Source organism: Pelodiscus sinensis, chromosome 2, assembly GCF_049634645.1.
Source record: "Pelodiscus sinensis isolate JC-2024 chromosome 2, ASM4963464v1, whole genome shotgun sequence".
NCBI classification, from domain to species: domain Eukaryota; kingdom Metazoa; phylum Chordata; order Testudines; family Trionychidae; genus Pelodiscus; species Pelodiscus sinensis.
This window is the reverse complement of record NC_134712.1, coordinates 188601826-188619425: the sequence shown is the minus strand read 5'-3', so window position 1 is coordinate 188619425 and position 17600 is coordinate 188601826. Positions and strand designations below refer to the sequence as shown.

At 41.0% G+C, this 17600-nt stretch overlaps 1 protein-coding gene across 3 annotated transcripts in view; it reads left to right on the top strand.

The window, feature by feature from the left end:
- RARB (retinoic acid receptor beta) overlaps positions 1 to 17600 on the top strand; it is a 548867-nt gene that overhangs the window by 58896 nt on the left and 472371 nt on the right. Inside the window, exon 1 of one of the 3 annotated variants that reach the window (XM_025190306.2) lies at positions 6011 to 6136. The exons of the other annotated variants lie outside the window; for them this stretch is intronic. The gene's annotated coding sequence lies outside the window, so the exon portion shown is untranslated. Of the gene's footprint in view, positions 1 to 6010; positions 6137 to 17600 lie in introns of those variants that run through there. 3 annotated transcript variants of the gene reach the window in all.

Sequence of the window (17600 nt, the reverse complement as noted above, 5' to 3'; positions counted from 1 at the left end):
TTCATCGACACAGGTAAGCCTGGTTTCACGAGGCTTACCTGTGTCGATGAAGAAAGGCTTCTTTGTCGGGGCATCGCGTCCAGACTCCCCCGATCTGCCGACAAACAGCTGATCGGCAGATCGGGGCAGCCATTTAAATTTAAATGAAGCCGCGATTATTTTAATCGCGGCTTCATTTCCCTCTTCCGATCTGGCTAATCTACATGCCTCCGTCGAAGGAGGCATGTAGTCTAGACACACCCTAGGGTAGATGTATCTGTCGCAACTTGGTTCGGGGATGTGATGGGAACCCCCAGGGGCTAAAGCCGACTACCCAGTGAAAACTACTGGATGATGGTGAAACAAATGATTTTTTATTAAGCACAACGATTCTTTTATAAAAACCAAATGACTTTAAAATGAGTTTTTAACAAGTAATTGCCTAGTGCTTTTACAAGAGGGAAAAACTGAACCAAACTTTGTGATTATAATTTGATTATATTAAATCACTATTTCTAATTCGCTTGAGGCAGCACAGCATGCAAGCAAAAAATACAAAAACAAAGCCAATATAATGATAATAAAAACTCCATCCACAGCCTATATGGTTATTTTAGGGCAGCTGGTGGAGTTAGTCATTAATCTACCTCTACAACTTAACAACTCCTGGGTTTCTATTTCTAACACTTATACTTGGCCTAAATACAACACCACTACAGAACACAAGATTATACAATTTACACAGTGTGGTTAATAGAACTCAGTTACACTTTACAGAATTACACAGTGAAATGAAAACGATCCAACTATTAACTAAACCAATAACTAATATATTTAAGCAATACTTACAAATCCAGCAACGATAACAGCGTAAAGACACACTAGAACTCAGAGCATGCTCAGAACTCGCAAACCCCTATCTTTGACTCAAAGGGTGGGGAGGCAGCCTCAGAGTGATCAATCCTTCAGCCAGGCAAAAAGACACATGCCCTCAATACACGGAACCTCCCTGAACAAAGGGGTCGAGGGTCTTTTATAACATAACCTGATGTCCGGTACCTTATTAGGGTCTGTTCCCTGGCCGGGCCTGATAGGTTGGTAATGAGGTAATGTGCAATATTGCCCTATAGGATTTTTCATGATGCCTGCCTGATGGCCCCATGGACGGTGCCGGGTGTGGGCACGGTCAGTGTGCATGGCAGTCACGTCTAATCTCCGTATGCCTACCTTCCGACCTTCAAGGACCGGTCAAGAGAGTCTTACTTATTTCTTGCAGCTGTGCTCTATCTTTTCATGCTCACCTCCCTGTTCTTAGATGCCTACAAGTTTAAATTCCGTTTACAGAAAGCTTCATTGTGCGCTTACAAGTTATGCTTTCTCAGAGTGTGTCAGCGACCTACATTTTCTGTGAGGGGCCTTTGTGTGGCAGAATGGATAATGCACACGTGAGGCCGTGGTCAAAAGGACCTGCTCTGCGACAGTATCTAAAATAATGAACAATGCAGAGACGATAAATAATATGCTCCAAATTACCTTTTCTATAAATGCAAAATCAAGTAAATGTCAATGAAATTTAAAGACAATGGATATAAATAGCCAATCAGGAGAGGGAGAGCTCGGTGGTTTGAGCATTGAGCTGCTTAACCCAGCGTTGTGAGTTCAATACTTGTGGAGGCCATTTAGGAATTTGAGGCAAAAATTTGTCAGGGATGGTACTTGGTCCTGCTGAGAAGGCAGGGGACTGGACTCAACAACCTTCTCTTCCAGTTCTAGGAGATAGGCAATCTCCATTAATTTAATTTAATCATAGAATACTAGGACTGGAAGGGACCTTGAGAGGTCATCGAGTCCAGTCCTCTGCCCTCACGGCAGGACCAAATACTGTCTAGACCATCCCTGATAGACATTTATCTAACCTACTCTTAAATATCTCCACAGATGGAGATTCCCCAATCTCCCTGTGCAATTTATTCCAGTGTTTGACTACCCTGACAGTTAGGAACTTTTTCCTAATGTCCAACCTAAACTTCCCTTGCTGCAGTTTAAGCCCATTGCTTCTTGTTCTATCCCCAGAGGCCAAGATGAACAAGTTTTCTCCCTCCTCCTTATGATACCCTTTTAGATATCTGAAAACGGCTATCATGTCCCTCCTCAATCTTCTCTTTTTTAAACTAAACAAACCCAGTTCCTTCAGCCTTCCCTCATAGTTCACGTTCTCTAGACTTTTAATCATTCTTGTTGCTCTTCTCTGGACCCTCTCCAATTTCTTCACATCTTTCTTGAAATGCGGTGCCCAGAACTGAACACAATACTCCAATTGAGGCCTAACCAGTGCAGAGTAGAGTGGAAGAATGACTTCTCGTGGTTTGCTCACAACACACCTGTTAATGCATCCCAGAATCATGTATGCTTTCTTTGCAACAGCATCACACTACTGACTCATATTCAACTTGTGGTACACTATAACCCCTAGATCACTTTCTGCCGTCTTTTCCCAGGCAGTCGCTTCCCATTCTGTATGTATGAAACTGATTGTTCCTTCCTAAGTGGAGCACTTTGCATTTGTCTTTATTAAACTTCATCCTATTTATCTCAGACCATTTCTCCAATTTGTCCAGGTCATTTTGAATTATGACCCTATCCTCCATATTAGTCGCAACCCCTCCCAGCTTGGTATCATCTGCAAACTTAATAAGGGTACTTTCTATACCAATATCTAAATCGTTGATGAAGATATTGAACAAAGGCCGGTCCCAAAACAGACCCTTGCAGAACCCCATTTGTTATGTCTTTCCAACAGGATTGTGAACCATTAATAACTACTCTCTGAGTGCAGTTATCCAGCCAGTTATGCACCCACCTTATAGTAGCCCCATCTAAGTTGTATTTACCTAGTTTATTGATAAGAATATCATGCGAGACCGTATCAAACGCCTTACTAAAGTCTAGGTATACCACATCCACCGCTTCTCCCTTATCCACAAGACTCGTTATCCTATTAAAGAAAGCTATAAGATTGGTTTGACATGATTTGTTCTTTACAAAGCCATGCTGGCTGTTCTCTATCACCTTGCCACTTTCCAAGTGTTTACAGATGATTTCCTTAATTACTTGCTCCATTATTTTCCCTGGCACAGAAGTTAAACTAACTGGTTTGTAGTTTCCTGGGTTGTTCTTATTTCCCTTTTTATAGATGGACACTATATTTGCCCTTTTCCAGTCCTCTGGAATCTTTCCTGTCTCCCATGATTTTTCAAAGATGATAGGTAGAGGCTCAGATACCGCCTCTATCAACTCCTTGAGTATTTTAGGACGCATTTCATCAGGCCCTGGTGACTTGCAGGCATCTAACTTTTCTAGGTGATTTTTAACTTGTTCTTTTTTTATTTTACCTTCTAAAACTACCCCCTTCCTACTAGCATGCACTATGTTAGGCATTCCTACAGACTTCTCGGTGAAGACCGAAACAAAGAAGTCATTGAGTATCTCTGCCATTTCTAAGTTTCCTGTTACTGTTTCTCTCTCCTCACTGACCAATGGACCTACCCTCTCCTTGGTCTTCCTCTTGCTTCTAATGTATTTATAAAAGGTCTTCTTGTTTCCCTTTATTCCCGTAGTTAGTTTGAGCTCATTCTGTGCCTTTGCCTTTCTAATCTTGCCCCTGCATTCCTGTGCTGTTTGCCTATATTCATCCTTTGTAATTTGTCCTACTTTCCATTTTTTATAGGACTCCTTTTTTATTTTTAGATCATGCAAGATCTCCTGGTTAAGCCAATGTGGTCTTTTGCCATATTTTCTATCTTTCCGACACATCGGAATAGCTTGCTTTTGGGCCCTTAACAATGTCCCTTAGAAAAACTGCCAACTCTCCTCAGTTGTTTTTCCCCTCAGTCTCGATTCCCATGGAACCTTACATCAAAGGAAATGTATTTTACACAGTGTATACTGAAATAAACCTATGGAATTATCAGCCAAAATATGTCAAGTCCAAGAACAGAGAATTTAGTAAAGTATTAGACATTTATATAGATGATTACCACATTCAGTTATATTAGACAGGATTAAAAAATTATAGGTATTAATTCTCACGTTTCCGGATATAAATCATCCACAGCCTGGGTTTGAAAAAAACTTTCCTTATGGACAGGTTATTCTATAGTTATACATTATAGGATTTCTTGGGAACAGCTGGTCCCAGTCACTATTAGGGGTCAGATTCTGGATTAAATAGGCCACTGTTCTGATCAGTATAGCAGCTCATTTTCAGTTGCTGAATATTTCTAAGGTCAAGATGATCTGTTTGTTCTCAACACACTTGCAGCTATTTCACAGTTATTTTAATTTTTGCCTTGAATACAGTAGCAACCAAGACCTCAAGCTTTTCATTATATTCAAACTTTGTTCTGAAAGTGGAAAGATATTGTTCTTTATTATCCCAGAGCTTATTCACAGGCGGAGAGCTATTTTTTAGTAAAGGGTGTTTTTGTAGTGATCTGTGTATATTAAACTTAGACATTCCTGGAAAAATTCCAGATAAAGGCCCATATTGAGTCATATTAAATTAATGTTGATCTGATCAAGGATTATGCACACTATCATAAAAATAAAGTCATATGAAATAGATGTTAGTCTTTAAAGTGCCACCAGATTCCTTGTTGTTTTTGCTGAAATAGACTAACTTGACAACCTCACTGAAATATGAAATAGAGTGTATACTTGTATGTGTTTGGGAACCTGCTGTGCATGTTTTTTTCTTCTCAATAGAATCAAGTACCAATTTAGAGAAACCTCTAACCCTGTGCACTGTTGTGGAGTGCACATTCTCCTGAAACAAGGCATGTACAGTATGTGAAACTTACGTAGTCTTCTTTCAGAGGCACTAGCTATTATCAATATATGCCTCTCACAAGTCATTGTTAAAAATGACTGCTGCTTTATATATATATATATATATATATATATATATATATATATATATATATCCATTTTGATTGGATTTGCATTTGCAGTTTGAAAATTGCTTTATAGTTACATTTTACTGAATTTGATTTTGTGTTTCAGTTTATCAGATCCAGCCACAACTTTCCTTTATTCAGAAAATGCATTCTTAAAATGAAGGATATGCTTTTCAGTCAGAAAAAAAGAGAGGACTCACATACCTATGGTTAGAAGAAGTCAAACAAATCGTTGCATTAAAATTTCTCAAGAAAAGATAAAGACGAGAGGCAAAGCAAATGTGATTTTAATTAATACATATTCTTGCATTATTTCTCACAAATACATATATTAATATAATGTTTTTGTGTGTGGAGTTATTTCATGCATAGAAGGTAGATACACAGTGCCAGCTAGCACAATGCCTACACACCACATTAGTTTAAAAAATAAGACTTACATGGAATTTAATTGGTGCATCTACCACCTCTCCAACGAGTGAATTTCACCCCCAAGTGTATAGAATCCAAGTTAGGCTCCTGTTTACTTTTCATTTGTTCATACAGTAATTATATACAGAGTTTGAGAGAGAATTCTGAGGTTATTTGGATAGGTTTGGATCCTGACGTTGAATACCTTGAGCAGTATGCAATTACTTCCTTTATATGCATTAGATTCATTTTAACTTTTAACTGAGTACTTTTTTGTTTTGTTTTGTTTTGAAGATGTAGGTGCTTGAGGGAAAGCTGTGATTTAAAGGTATGATGGCATTACTAGATATTATGGGCATATTCACTCCTTTATGTACATGTGGAATTTGGCTTCTATAATAAATGGAAACTATGTGTGCACACTAATAATAGAGTAGAACCCTTTGTTGATATCAAAAAGCCAATCAAGGAAACATTCTTTTTTTCCGGAGAGCCTCCTACAGCTCACCAATGAAGTTCCCCTTTGCAAAAGCACAATGACAAATAATCGTGCTGCTTCAGTCATTGCATCACTAAAGGGTATTGTTTGAACTGTCACATTCATTGTGACTTCTAAAGCTCAACTGTGTGATATTATACAGGCCTGTAAAAATGAAAAAGGCCAGGTGCTATGCTGATCTTTCCTGAGTGAAAATTCAGATGCCTCAATTTGATAGTTTTCTAACATCTGGCATTGCTGACCAGCCATTCCAGCTGCTCAAAGGAAGCATGTCAAAGGAGGCACTTTAGAGGTAGTGTAAATATAATGGAGAGATTGTTTGACAGATCACCCAAGCTAATATAACAAAAAATGCAAAAGTTAGAGTAGATTTAAAGATTAAATTCTGCTTACCTTTGCTCAATTCATTGAAGGAATTGTGTCAATTAGATATGGGTATTTTTATTAAATAGTATTTTTTCTTTAATCTTTACAGGTCATGTTTTCAAAAGCACCTGTGTTATTTAGGTGCTTTTGAAAATGTTGTACTACATGAATAGACAAGAAATCAATATTGATAAAATCCTTGTTCCTTAATTAATGGCTGTACCAAGCTTTTTTTTTTTTTTCAAAACATTGTTTTCATCTTATTGTTATGTATAATAGCAGCTTGAATTTTTGTATTTGTATCTTTTGTATTAAAAAGCTGAAAGATATTGGCATGTAGTTTTATTTTAATTCACACTGTAGTTTAGGATTTTCCCTTGATGGTTCTAAACAGATGCAGTTCTCTTTTGTTAAAGCGGCATTCCTAGCTTGCTTGTTATTCTTAAGGATTTGGTGGTGGTAGAGTTTATTTGAGAGAAACATTGTCATCACTTATAGTACCTGGAAAAAGAATATTTATTTTGCAGGAGAGGAATAGCTTGGTGAACTGGACAACGTGTTGAACTGCCTGGTGAATGTACCATGGCTTGTTGTGTACGTTATTGTTGGGTCGGGGTGTGTTAATTGACACATCCACAGTGAATTCTTCAAATTTGCACTCAAGCTGTTCCCAAGGAAGTGTAAACAGTGCAGTCACATATAGGGCATGGACAAGAGGAGGCCCAAAACTCGGTGGAAATTGGCGCTGTGACAAAATGAATTTACATTTTCTGAACAGTGAGCAATGGAGGTATGGGAATTTCCTAAGGAGGGGGTGAGCATGAGGGTCTCTTCTGAGAGACAGGGTAGCAGAGGGACTTACCTGGAGGGGGTAGGGCATGAAAGGGGAAAAAGAAGTGGGTGCCCCTCTCCAGTGCTCATACTTCCTCTACAAATCTGTCGGCATTGCATAGTACGAAAAGGTCTTGTCATTCATGTTCATGAAACAGTTATACACAGTAACAAATTAATTTAGTTCACAAGAAGCTTCCAGAGAATGTCACTGAGGCATGGTCTACACTGGGAGTTCAGGACGAACTTAGCCGCATTAGGTCAAATTTCTAAACAACGACTACACACCAAGCAAGCTCATTCCATTGTTTTTAAGGGCTCTTAAAGTTGATTTAGGTTCTTATGCTTTCACAAGGAGTAACACTAAATTCGACCTTGCATGGTTGACTTTACAGTAGTGCAAGTGCAGCGTTGTGAAAGCTAATGTTCTTGGCCTCTGGGGCATGTCCCATAGTGCCTTGCAATGATCACTTTGGCCAGGACTTTCAACTCATCTGCTCTCCAGTTGAATAGTAAAAGCTCTGCAAAAATCTGAATTTCATTTCCTCTGTGGCCAGTGTGGCGAGCAGACTTCAGAACAGGCAGCACACCTCAACAGCACAACTGACCAAGAGTTCCCATAGTCACAGACAAGCACAAGCCTGGAGTGGGCAGGCAATACGGGACCTCGTTGTGCGGTGAGGGGAATCTGTTCTTGTAAAACTACAGATTGAAAAGGGCATGGAGAAGAAAGGATACACCAATGATGCCCAGCAGTGCCACGTAAAAATAAAGGAACTGAGGCAGTCATACCAGAAGACAAAGAGGCAAATGGACAGTCTGGATCATTGCCACAAACATGCAGCTTCTGTGAGCGTCTGCATGCTATCCTAGGAGGAGACCGGAACAGCTTCCTTAGCTAATCTGTGGATTCCTCTCAAGACACTCCTCTGGCAGCTATGGGCCACAGTGTGGAGCACAGCATGGAGGAGGAGAGTGTTCAGCCAGCAAGCAAGGTAACTGATATCACCTGCAGCCAGGACCTTTTCATAACCTTGGAGACAATCCCCTCCTCCCAGGATGTCTCACAGCTGGGCACTTATCTCAGGGAGGGCCCTTCTGGTGAGTTCACATTTTTTATCATGTTACAAGTGGGATAAGGCAGTCAGGTGTGATCTGTGGTGGCTACTGTGCCTACATAACAGAGAGTCCCGGGAACAGCTTGAATAGTATCTGGAAATGGAGCAAGAATCTTCCCTGCAGCTCTCCATAAAGCTCTCAGGGTATGTCTACACTAGCCCCCTATTGGAATTAGGGAAGCTAATGTAGGCATTCGAACTTGCAAATGAAGCCCAGGATTTAAATATGCCAGGCTTTATTTGCATGTTCCTATCTGGTCATCATTTTGAAATTCCACTAGTCCGAAGTAACTGCCTGCGGCTGAATCACCACTATTCTGCACTTGCTCGGCCTGTAGTTGAACTGCTCCTTATTGTGGTCTAGGCTGCCCATGTACAACTTCATGAGCCATGGGAAAAAGGGGTATGCTGGGTCTCCAAGGATTACTATTGGCATTTCAACATCTGCAGTGGTAATTTTCCTGTTTGGGAAAAACAGTTCCAGCTTGCTGAAGAGGCAGGAGTTCCTAAAGATGCATGCATCATGCAACTTTGCCAGCCATTCCACATTGATGTTGCTAAAATGGCCCTTGTGATCCACCAGTACCTACAGCACTATCAAGAAGTTTATGTACTCTTTGGCAAGGTGGTTGGGTGCCAAGATAGAAATACCTGTTTCATCTATGGCCCCACCATATTTTGAGAACCCCATTATGGCAAAGCCCTACGCTATGTCCCCCACATTTTCCAGCGTGACTACTCTCCATAGCAGAAGGGTATTGATTGCCTTGGCTACAGGTACAGGGTCTGCTGGCTGGGTGCTGGCAGGCTTGCACCTGGCATGGGCACCGTAGCTAGCCCGTGCCACTTTAAGGGGTCCGGGGCCGGGGGGGGGGGGGGCAGTAGAGTTTTCCTGGTGTTGGCCAGAGTGGCCACCAGGGAAACCTGGGGAGGGCTAGCCTCCCACTAGTTTGAATTAAGGGGCTACACACCCCTTAATTCGAACTAGCTAGTTCGAACTAGGCTTAATCCTCGTGGAATGAGGATTACTTAGTTCGAACTAAGCGCTCCGTTAGTTCGAATTAAATTCGAACTAACGGAGCGCTAGTGTAGCGCCTAGGAAAGTTAGTTCAAATTAACGTCCGTTAGTTCGAACTAAGTTTGTAGTGTAGACATACCCCCAGAGACGTATGCCACAAACAAGAAAGCCTGAGAATGTTATGCCAGAGTTAGGGATGTGAATGGTTAACCAGTTAACTGGTAAGCCTCACTCTTAATGGGTGAAGCTTATTGGTTCTGGTTAACCAGTGGGGCCTGGAGCAGCTCACTGCTGGCATGGGGCTGCTTCAACCCCGTGAGGCCCACTGAAGTAGGGGCTACTCCAGCTGACTGGCCAGAGCAGCTCCTGTCTATAGTGGGCCTGTCCTGGGTCCCCCACTGCAGACAGGGACTGTTCTGGCTGTCTGGAGCAGCCCTTTTCCATGGTGAGGGGGCTGCTCCAGTCCACTTAGGCTGGAATACCCCTCACCCAGTTCTCTTTAATTGGTTCACCACTGTAATGAGCCCGGGACAGCAACATGGCCGCCCACTGACCTGGAAGTGCCCTCTAAGACCCATTGGTGGGTGGGCCCAGCTGCACCTAGCCCCGTCCACAGGAAGCCAGAGGGAGGGTCTAGGACTATAAGAGCCACGGGCTCAGTTAGAGCCGGGCAGCCAACCCGAGCAGACGCCTGGCACCGGCTCCTGCAGCAAAGGGCTCGGATGTGCTGCCCCCAGCCAGATGACTAGGTTGGGTCACCAGAACCCCTGCCAACCCCGGAACCCTGGCTCAGATTGCTGAGACACTGGCTGCCGCCTGAACCGATGCCGACCCCTCCGGGACCCTCACTGGGCACCGACGACTGGGCTGGCCCACCAGGACCCCTGCCTCAGCCAGAGCCCATGGATACCCTGCCAGCTCCTCCATCGCCCAAGGACCCCTCAGAGCAGCACCAGAGTCTGGTAGGCCCACAGTGGGGGATTGGAAAGAGGCACAGGGGTAGCCGACCTCAGGGTGGCTGAGGACATAGAGGTTGGGTGGGCAGCGAGTTGCAGCTTGGACCCCCGCTGACCCTCGACCTCAACAGTGTGTAACGGCCCAGATCCCTGCCGACCTAGTGGCTGCAAGGACACTACTCTCAGAGCCCTGGGATAGGATGCAGTTTAGAGCGTGGGTCTGTGTCCCTCCCTGCTACCCCTCCCTTTGGGTGGCAGGTTCTCCCTGTGGGGCACAATCCCCTGCTCTTGTCAGCTCTCCAGGAGTGAGGAGGTCTGACCTTTGCCAGCTGGAACCTGGGGGAGCTTTAAACTACTGTTCCCCCATAGCTTTTCGCCCTGACCCAGGGCCATGCCTTAGACTGTGACCCTTGAACTATTTGTATTCGCCGAATGCCTGGCACCCTGACCCTGGGCTGGGTTGTAGGGTGCTGTCTCTCGGCCAACAGTGCAGCTGAGGCGTGCCTCACAGACTTATGGGCATCCTAGGAAGTCAGCAGTGCGCCATCCGCTGATTGGGGATCCTTTACAACAACTCAAAACATAACGTTTAATCAGTTGCCTGTAATGGTTAGTTGGTTAACCGTAATGTTTGACTGATTAACCATTTAAATGGGATTTTACATCCTTAGGCAGAATCTGACATCTTTGCTCCCTAAGAATCAAAGGGAGTAAATGTGTAGTAATTAAATATGAGTATGTACATCTGGATCTGGCCACATCTTTTTATAGCATACTTATTTCTGTGTTTGATTGTTATACAGAGATAGTCTCAGAAAAATCTCATAAACAGACTAAAGCATAATTCCTCAATGAATTCCTTCTACCTTCATATAAGATTGTATAAAACAGAGCTTTCAATATCAAGCAGGTAATCAGGAGAATTTGAATAAAGTAAGCAAATCATTTGACTCTGGTTAAAAGTATAAAGAAAGGCCATTGCCTTTGAACATTGTAAACAAGAACAGTTTTTTAATCATACAGACTTCCTCCCATCTGTGTTTATTTATCCCTCTCTCTTCTCCTAGTAATTCTGACTCCCTAGCCTCCGTGCCCATTGTGAATTTCATTAATAATGGCAGTGCTAGCCAATGTTGTAACTCAGCTCAGTCTAAATCATTCCTTCCTCCATCTTCTTCCTTCCCTTGTGGTGCCTGAGGCCTCTGAATGCATTTTGACATATATAAAATGTAATAGTTAGATTTTTTTCAATACCTGTTAACACATTTAATTCCTTTTCACAACTGTCAGATTACCAGCTTTGTGCATCTCTAATTGTAGGCAAATGTTGCACATTTAGGGCTTACTCTAAGACTCAAATTAAATTTTATGTCACCACACTGCTGTTCACACATTTGAAACACAGTTTACTGTGTTTTAAGGATGAATGAACCTAACAGTAAATGATGGTAAACATGTAAAGAGCCAAATTTACATCTGATGTGAGCAAGTGGCACTCACTTGAAGTCAGGGGAGATTCACCTGCTTATGTTAAGTGAGCATTTGCCCCCTATCTTCAGATTTTCTCAGTGTTTGTTTTACTGTTAGGTTCTTTACAGATAAAATCATTATTAATATTTTTACTACTTCTTGTAAACCAGTGGTGTCAAATACCAGCAAGCTTTCATTTTCTGTAAAAAGTAAACTGCTAACCATAAAAATAGTGAACATGTCTTTTTGAATGTGACTCAATGAAGCCATTTCTTGTACAGCTATTGAAACTCTCTCTGGATGAGGTCTGTTGTTATCACTAGAGGATCTTCTATGCGTTGAGGGTAGTATATTATCCTAACTTTGTACATCTGATTTATTGAACATCAGTGAAACTGCAGCATGTCTCTGACCTCAGAATAAATAAGACACCACTATTGTTACCAAAGGTTTATTTCAGAGAAATGGCAAATAGTCTGTTCATACATAGATGATGGTCATGAGTCTCCTCTCATTCGTGTAATTTTTGTTCTGGAATAACTCTGCCGATTTCCATCGGTCTAAGATTAGTGGCTAAGATTAGCGGCTGGAATACTCTCACATCTGAATGAAAAATTGTCAAAAATCTGTCCCTTTAGTATAGTGTGAGCTCATATAGAAATACCTAGTACTAGAGCATAGATCAAGTGTGTGTGCTGTGTTATATCTTTCAGTGGTCATGTTAAAATGACATTTCTGTTCATTTCTGACTAGAAGAGAATATTTATATTTTTTTCAGAAAGGACTAATAATATCTATCTCATTGGAATTTATCCTAATGTGAACTGTTGCAATGCTAACTGTTGCTAACTAAGGGTATGTCTACACACCAGAGTTTTTCCAGAAAAATGGCCGTTTTCCCAGAAAAACAACACTTACGTCCAAACTGCAATTGCATTCTTTTGACAGAAAGTCAAAAGAATGCAGAGGGACAGTGGTAGACTTCTTTCTACGAGGAAGAAGCCTTTTTCTGAAAGAGCTGTTTTGGGAAAAGGTGTGTGTGGAGGGGGAAGAGGGTATTTTTTTCGAAAGAAGAGGCCTACAGGAAAAAGCACAGGTGCCCTGGTGGCCACTCCATCCATAGTAATCACAGCCAGATAGCGTCCAATCAGCGTGGATGCTATCTTTTGTAAAAGGAGATCAGTTTTTCGATGCGCTTTTGCTGTGTGGACTCTCTCTTTCAAAAGAAGTTTTTCCGGAAGATCTCTTCCGGGAAAGCTTCTTCCGAAAGAAGCCTGCAGTCTAGAAATAGCCTAATAGTGGCCTTGGGTTTACCTACTATATATGCTTTTGTTGCACTACCATCAGCCAATTAATTTTTAACAGTACACTTGGATACATGAAAGGCACTCTGTTAAACCAGTTGTATTTTATTCTATTCTGTATAAGTTAATAATAAAGTAATTTTCTGCATTTGATGTGATAAGCAGTCGCACCTTTGGGGGTAATTTTCCATTTCTATGCTTCTGTTATTGAAAATGGGATTTGCATGCTTAATTCTCTTCACTCCATGTTGAAAATAGACCCCTTTAGGTTTGACGGCTTGCTATAAATTGTTCTAATTTTTTTATATTGATTATGGGCCATATGCTAGTACTAATTATATAAATGAGACATAGTGGAAATGTGACATGCTTAAACATTCAATGTTTTAAAGAATTATACAAATGAATGCTAACTTGAATAAGTGCTGGAAGAAGAAGAAGAGAAATGCAGGTTTTGAGCAGATGTTAATCGCTTTGCATGGCTATCCATTGTCTTTATTTGTCTAGCTATCAGAAATGCTGACACTTTGAATGTCTCGTCAGACTATTTTAAGTTGCCATCTTGTAGGAAAACAAGAATTGCAGTTTGCACCTACTGGGGTTTCTATATCAATGGGCAATGTTGAATCGTACCAGATGAAGTGTTAAACTCTGTGTCATTATACCTTTGGAACTATAAACATTAAACTTGGGGCTGTAGTCATATGTGTTCCTGCAGAGGTATAGGTGGTACAGCTGCTATTCCTGTGGAGTGGAGGCATTATATTTCACTTTGGCTCATTTTAGCCTTCGCATGTTAGTTAAGAATTCAATGTGATAATTAATGGTATGTCTGCACAGCAATTAAATACCCACAGCTGGTCTGAGACAGCTGAATTGGGCTCAGAGAGCTTGGGTTGTGAGGATGTAAAATTGCTGTGTAGATGTTTGGGCTTGAGCTCTGGGAATCTGCAAAGTGAGTGGGTCCCAGAACCCAGGCTAAGCCTGAGACCTGGGCTTACCGTGGCCATACTACAGGGGTGTGTTTAGACTGGCAAGATTTTGCACAAAAGCAGCCGCTTTTGCACAAAATCTTGTCGCCTGTCTACACTGGCTACGAGTATTTGCGCAAGAACACTGACTTTGTACTGTACAAAATCAGTGGTTCTTGCGCAAATACTTTGATGCTCCCACTCAGGGATAAGCCCCCTTGCGCAAGTATTCTTGCGCAAGAGGGCCAGTGTAGACAGGCAAGTTCATTTCTTGCTCAAGAAAGCCCGATGGCTAAAATGGCCAATGGAGCTTTCTTGCGCAAGAGAGCGTTTACACTGGCATGGATGCTTTTGCGCAAAAGCATCCGTGCCAGTGTAGATGCTCTCTTGCGTAAATACTTTTAACGGAAAAACTTTTCCGTAAAAAGTATTTGCGCGAAATCATGCCAGTCTAGACACAGCTCAGGTGTTTTATTCCAATGTAGATGAAAGAGAAAAGGGAGAGAACAGGGGAAATAGTGGAAGGGTTGGAGTTGTAGGCTGAGATTTTCAAAGCCATTTAGGGGATTTAGCTACATAACTCCTGTCCCTAGTGCACATACATCACTGGAGCAGCTACACCTTTTGTCCTTTGAGCGTTAGATCATTTAACTAACGTAAGTGTAATAAGGTAGCAGATTCTAGGACCGTAAATGGAGATGCGGAGTCTTCTCAATGTCAGATACTTGCACCTTTTTTTAAAGATGCGAAAATGTTGTAGGGATTCTACATTTAGCCATGCATGCCTAGTTAGTTTCAGTGTAGGAGTGTTAGCAGGGCCATTCTTTTTTCTTGCTGAATGCAGGGAGATGCCATGTATTATCTCCTGTGATAAAAGGAAATGACTATATAACAAATAAATAGTTGTATGTTGCTGATCTGCTTAAATGAGCATGGAAGGATATTCATTTAAAATATTGAATACTTTTCTTAATTATAGCTGTACATTCTGCTTCCAGAACTAGGGCTAGAAGTACAGTTGAGTGAATCATGCAGCGTGATCTTTCAGTAAAATTACTAATCATTTTACAATTCCATTTTCAAAACATGTTCTGATAAGAAATAATAGACTAAGAGACTTCATCTGTGAAAGACGAGTATTGTTTAATTACAAAAGAGGAAGCACCTGTAGTTCATGTATATAGCACAAAGCAAGTAATTATTTCGTAGAAAATCTTTTCTCAATATACTTGCATTTAATTTCAAGATTTAGATAATGGCTATCTGTAAAATGGAGTGGGGAGCAACAGAAAATGGACTGGAGCTGAAATGTCAGCGTAGAGAAGAGTGAACAGAAGTAGAATGTTGCTTTTTGATACCTCCAACCCTATTAGTTAGCATTCTCTAGTCAAGTAAAGCAATTCTATAAAGTTCGTAATGCCACATTTTCCATTGGCTCATGCCCTATCTTGATATTCTGTATAATTAGGCACATAAGGGGCTATTGTTTTGTCAAGCATTGGTGGCTTTTTCAATTTTTACAAGAAGGAACCCCTGTGGATGGTAAACTTCTGCACTGCTTTAAGATAACAGACTCATCCAGCCTTAATATAGGGTACATTACCCAAAAGATAATTTGTTCCCTCTGTGTCTCGGTCATGCTTATTAACTTTATTTTATTATATACTTTAGCTTGTTAAATGATTTTTTTTAAATAGCTCTTGGAGGTGCCTGGTTTAGATAGGAAAATTACCATTCCTGCCCTCAGGATCATTTGTAATATGCTGTTTTCATATAAATATTATGTGCTGTACTTTAATATTGTTGATGATCCAAAAGATTACTTCAGTGTTGAGTCTTCTTTAAAAAGTGTGATGAAAATGGAATCCACAGGCAATTTTAAGGACAAGATTATTAATTACTTGTGATGTAATGCTGTAGTTTTTACTCTGGCATGACTCTCCGTGCCTGCAGGGCTCACCCTTATGCACATGGAAGTAATGTTCCTGGTGTGGCTGTTTATTAAAAACATAACCGTTTTTTTCACAAGTGACAACTTTATAAACTGTGAATTCCAATAACTGACATATGGTTGCTCCTTTGTTCTGTGGTCCCAATCCAAAAGAGTAAAATTGACAATTCCCTCTGTAGTCTTTACACACTGATGCCAGCTAATCTGGTTTACTGAGAGGTCTCAGAGGGGTACCTGCGTTAGTCTGTAACTGAAAAAAACGTAAAAACAACTAATGGTCCTAAAGCACCTATGGGTACGTCTACACTTGCTCCCTAGTTCAAGCTACGGATGCAAATGTAGATGACCGAAACTGCTACTGAAGCGGGGATTTAAATATCCCGCGCTTCATTAGCAAGATCTTGCCAGCATGTTACTCCACTCAACAGCTGATTCGAACCAGGAAGTGCGCGCCGGGACGCATTAGTTCAAACCAAACCCCTTGGTTTGAACTAACATTTCTTCTAAAAAAATGACATTACTCCTCATTTTTTGAGGAGTAATGTTAGTTCGAACCAAGAGGTTTGGTTCAAACTAATGCATCCCAGCGCACACTTCCTGGTTTGAATCAGCTGTTGAGTGGAGTAACGTGCTGGCGAGCTCATGCTGATGGAGCCATGTATATTAGGCAGGACGGCAAAGGCAAATGAAGCTGCGATTTAAATTATCTCCGCTTCATTTCCTTTTTTGCGTAAAAAGGTGGAGTGGGGAAGCTTCCTGAATGCAGTGAGGTTAAGAGCTGGATGGGATGGACTGTAGAGTGAGGAAGGAGAGAGAAGACTGGGATAAAAAGCAAGGGAGATGCTGAGGGGAATAGACACATGACAGGCACTGGATGCTGGCAGGACCCTGGAAACAATTGTATGGGCTCAGGTAATTAAAGACCATATCATAATGCATGTGCATAAAGGGTTTAATTAAGGTTGAACACGGTCAACCATAATTCTAGCGTTAGCTGACTTTTTGAGTGCTTGTTTTTACAACCTTACTAATGAACTTCTGCTGTAGTTTTTTGTGAGTTACATGTGATGTGTAACTGCAAACAATATGGAAAAAAGTTATGTATATAAAACACTAAGATGTGTACCTTATGACATGCCACTTATTTGGTACCTTTGTATTACTGTTTATCGTTTCTGTTTAGATTGTCAATTCTTTAGTGCAAAGAAAATGTTGTCTTAATGTGTTTGTTTAGCATCTAGGAAAATGGGAATATTGGGTGCTCTTGGAATATAAATATTAACAATGATGATTGAAAGTATGCTTGTGTAAAAGAAATAGATGGATTAAAGGTTTTTTCATAGTTGCATTTGAAATGTCAAGATAGAGTAATACTATTTTCTTCATTTTGGGCTGCTTGAGACAGATAAAAGCTTATAGTAATAAATTTAGTTGTAATAAATGTTATTGATTGAAAACACCTTGGGCGACAAATGATATTCAGATACCTTGAAAGTCTGAAGCACCGCAGATAACCATTCTGTCAGTTGTCTTTGGTATTTTATACAAGCAGTTCCTCGATAGTTGTGTAATGTGTACACGGGAGATTTGCTCAAGCAATGACTTCGGCTGGGTTACTTGTATGCTTAAAGTTAAGTATGTCCTGAAGTGTTTTACTGGGTGAGCCTAGAACCTTTTTTGCAGTGAGGGTTTTCCATCGTTGAATTAATGGACAGATTAAATTAACTAAATTTAAAAATACCTTATCGCCTTATATTTTAAAATGAAGATA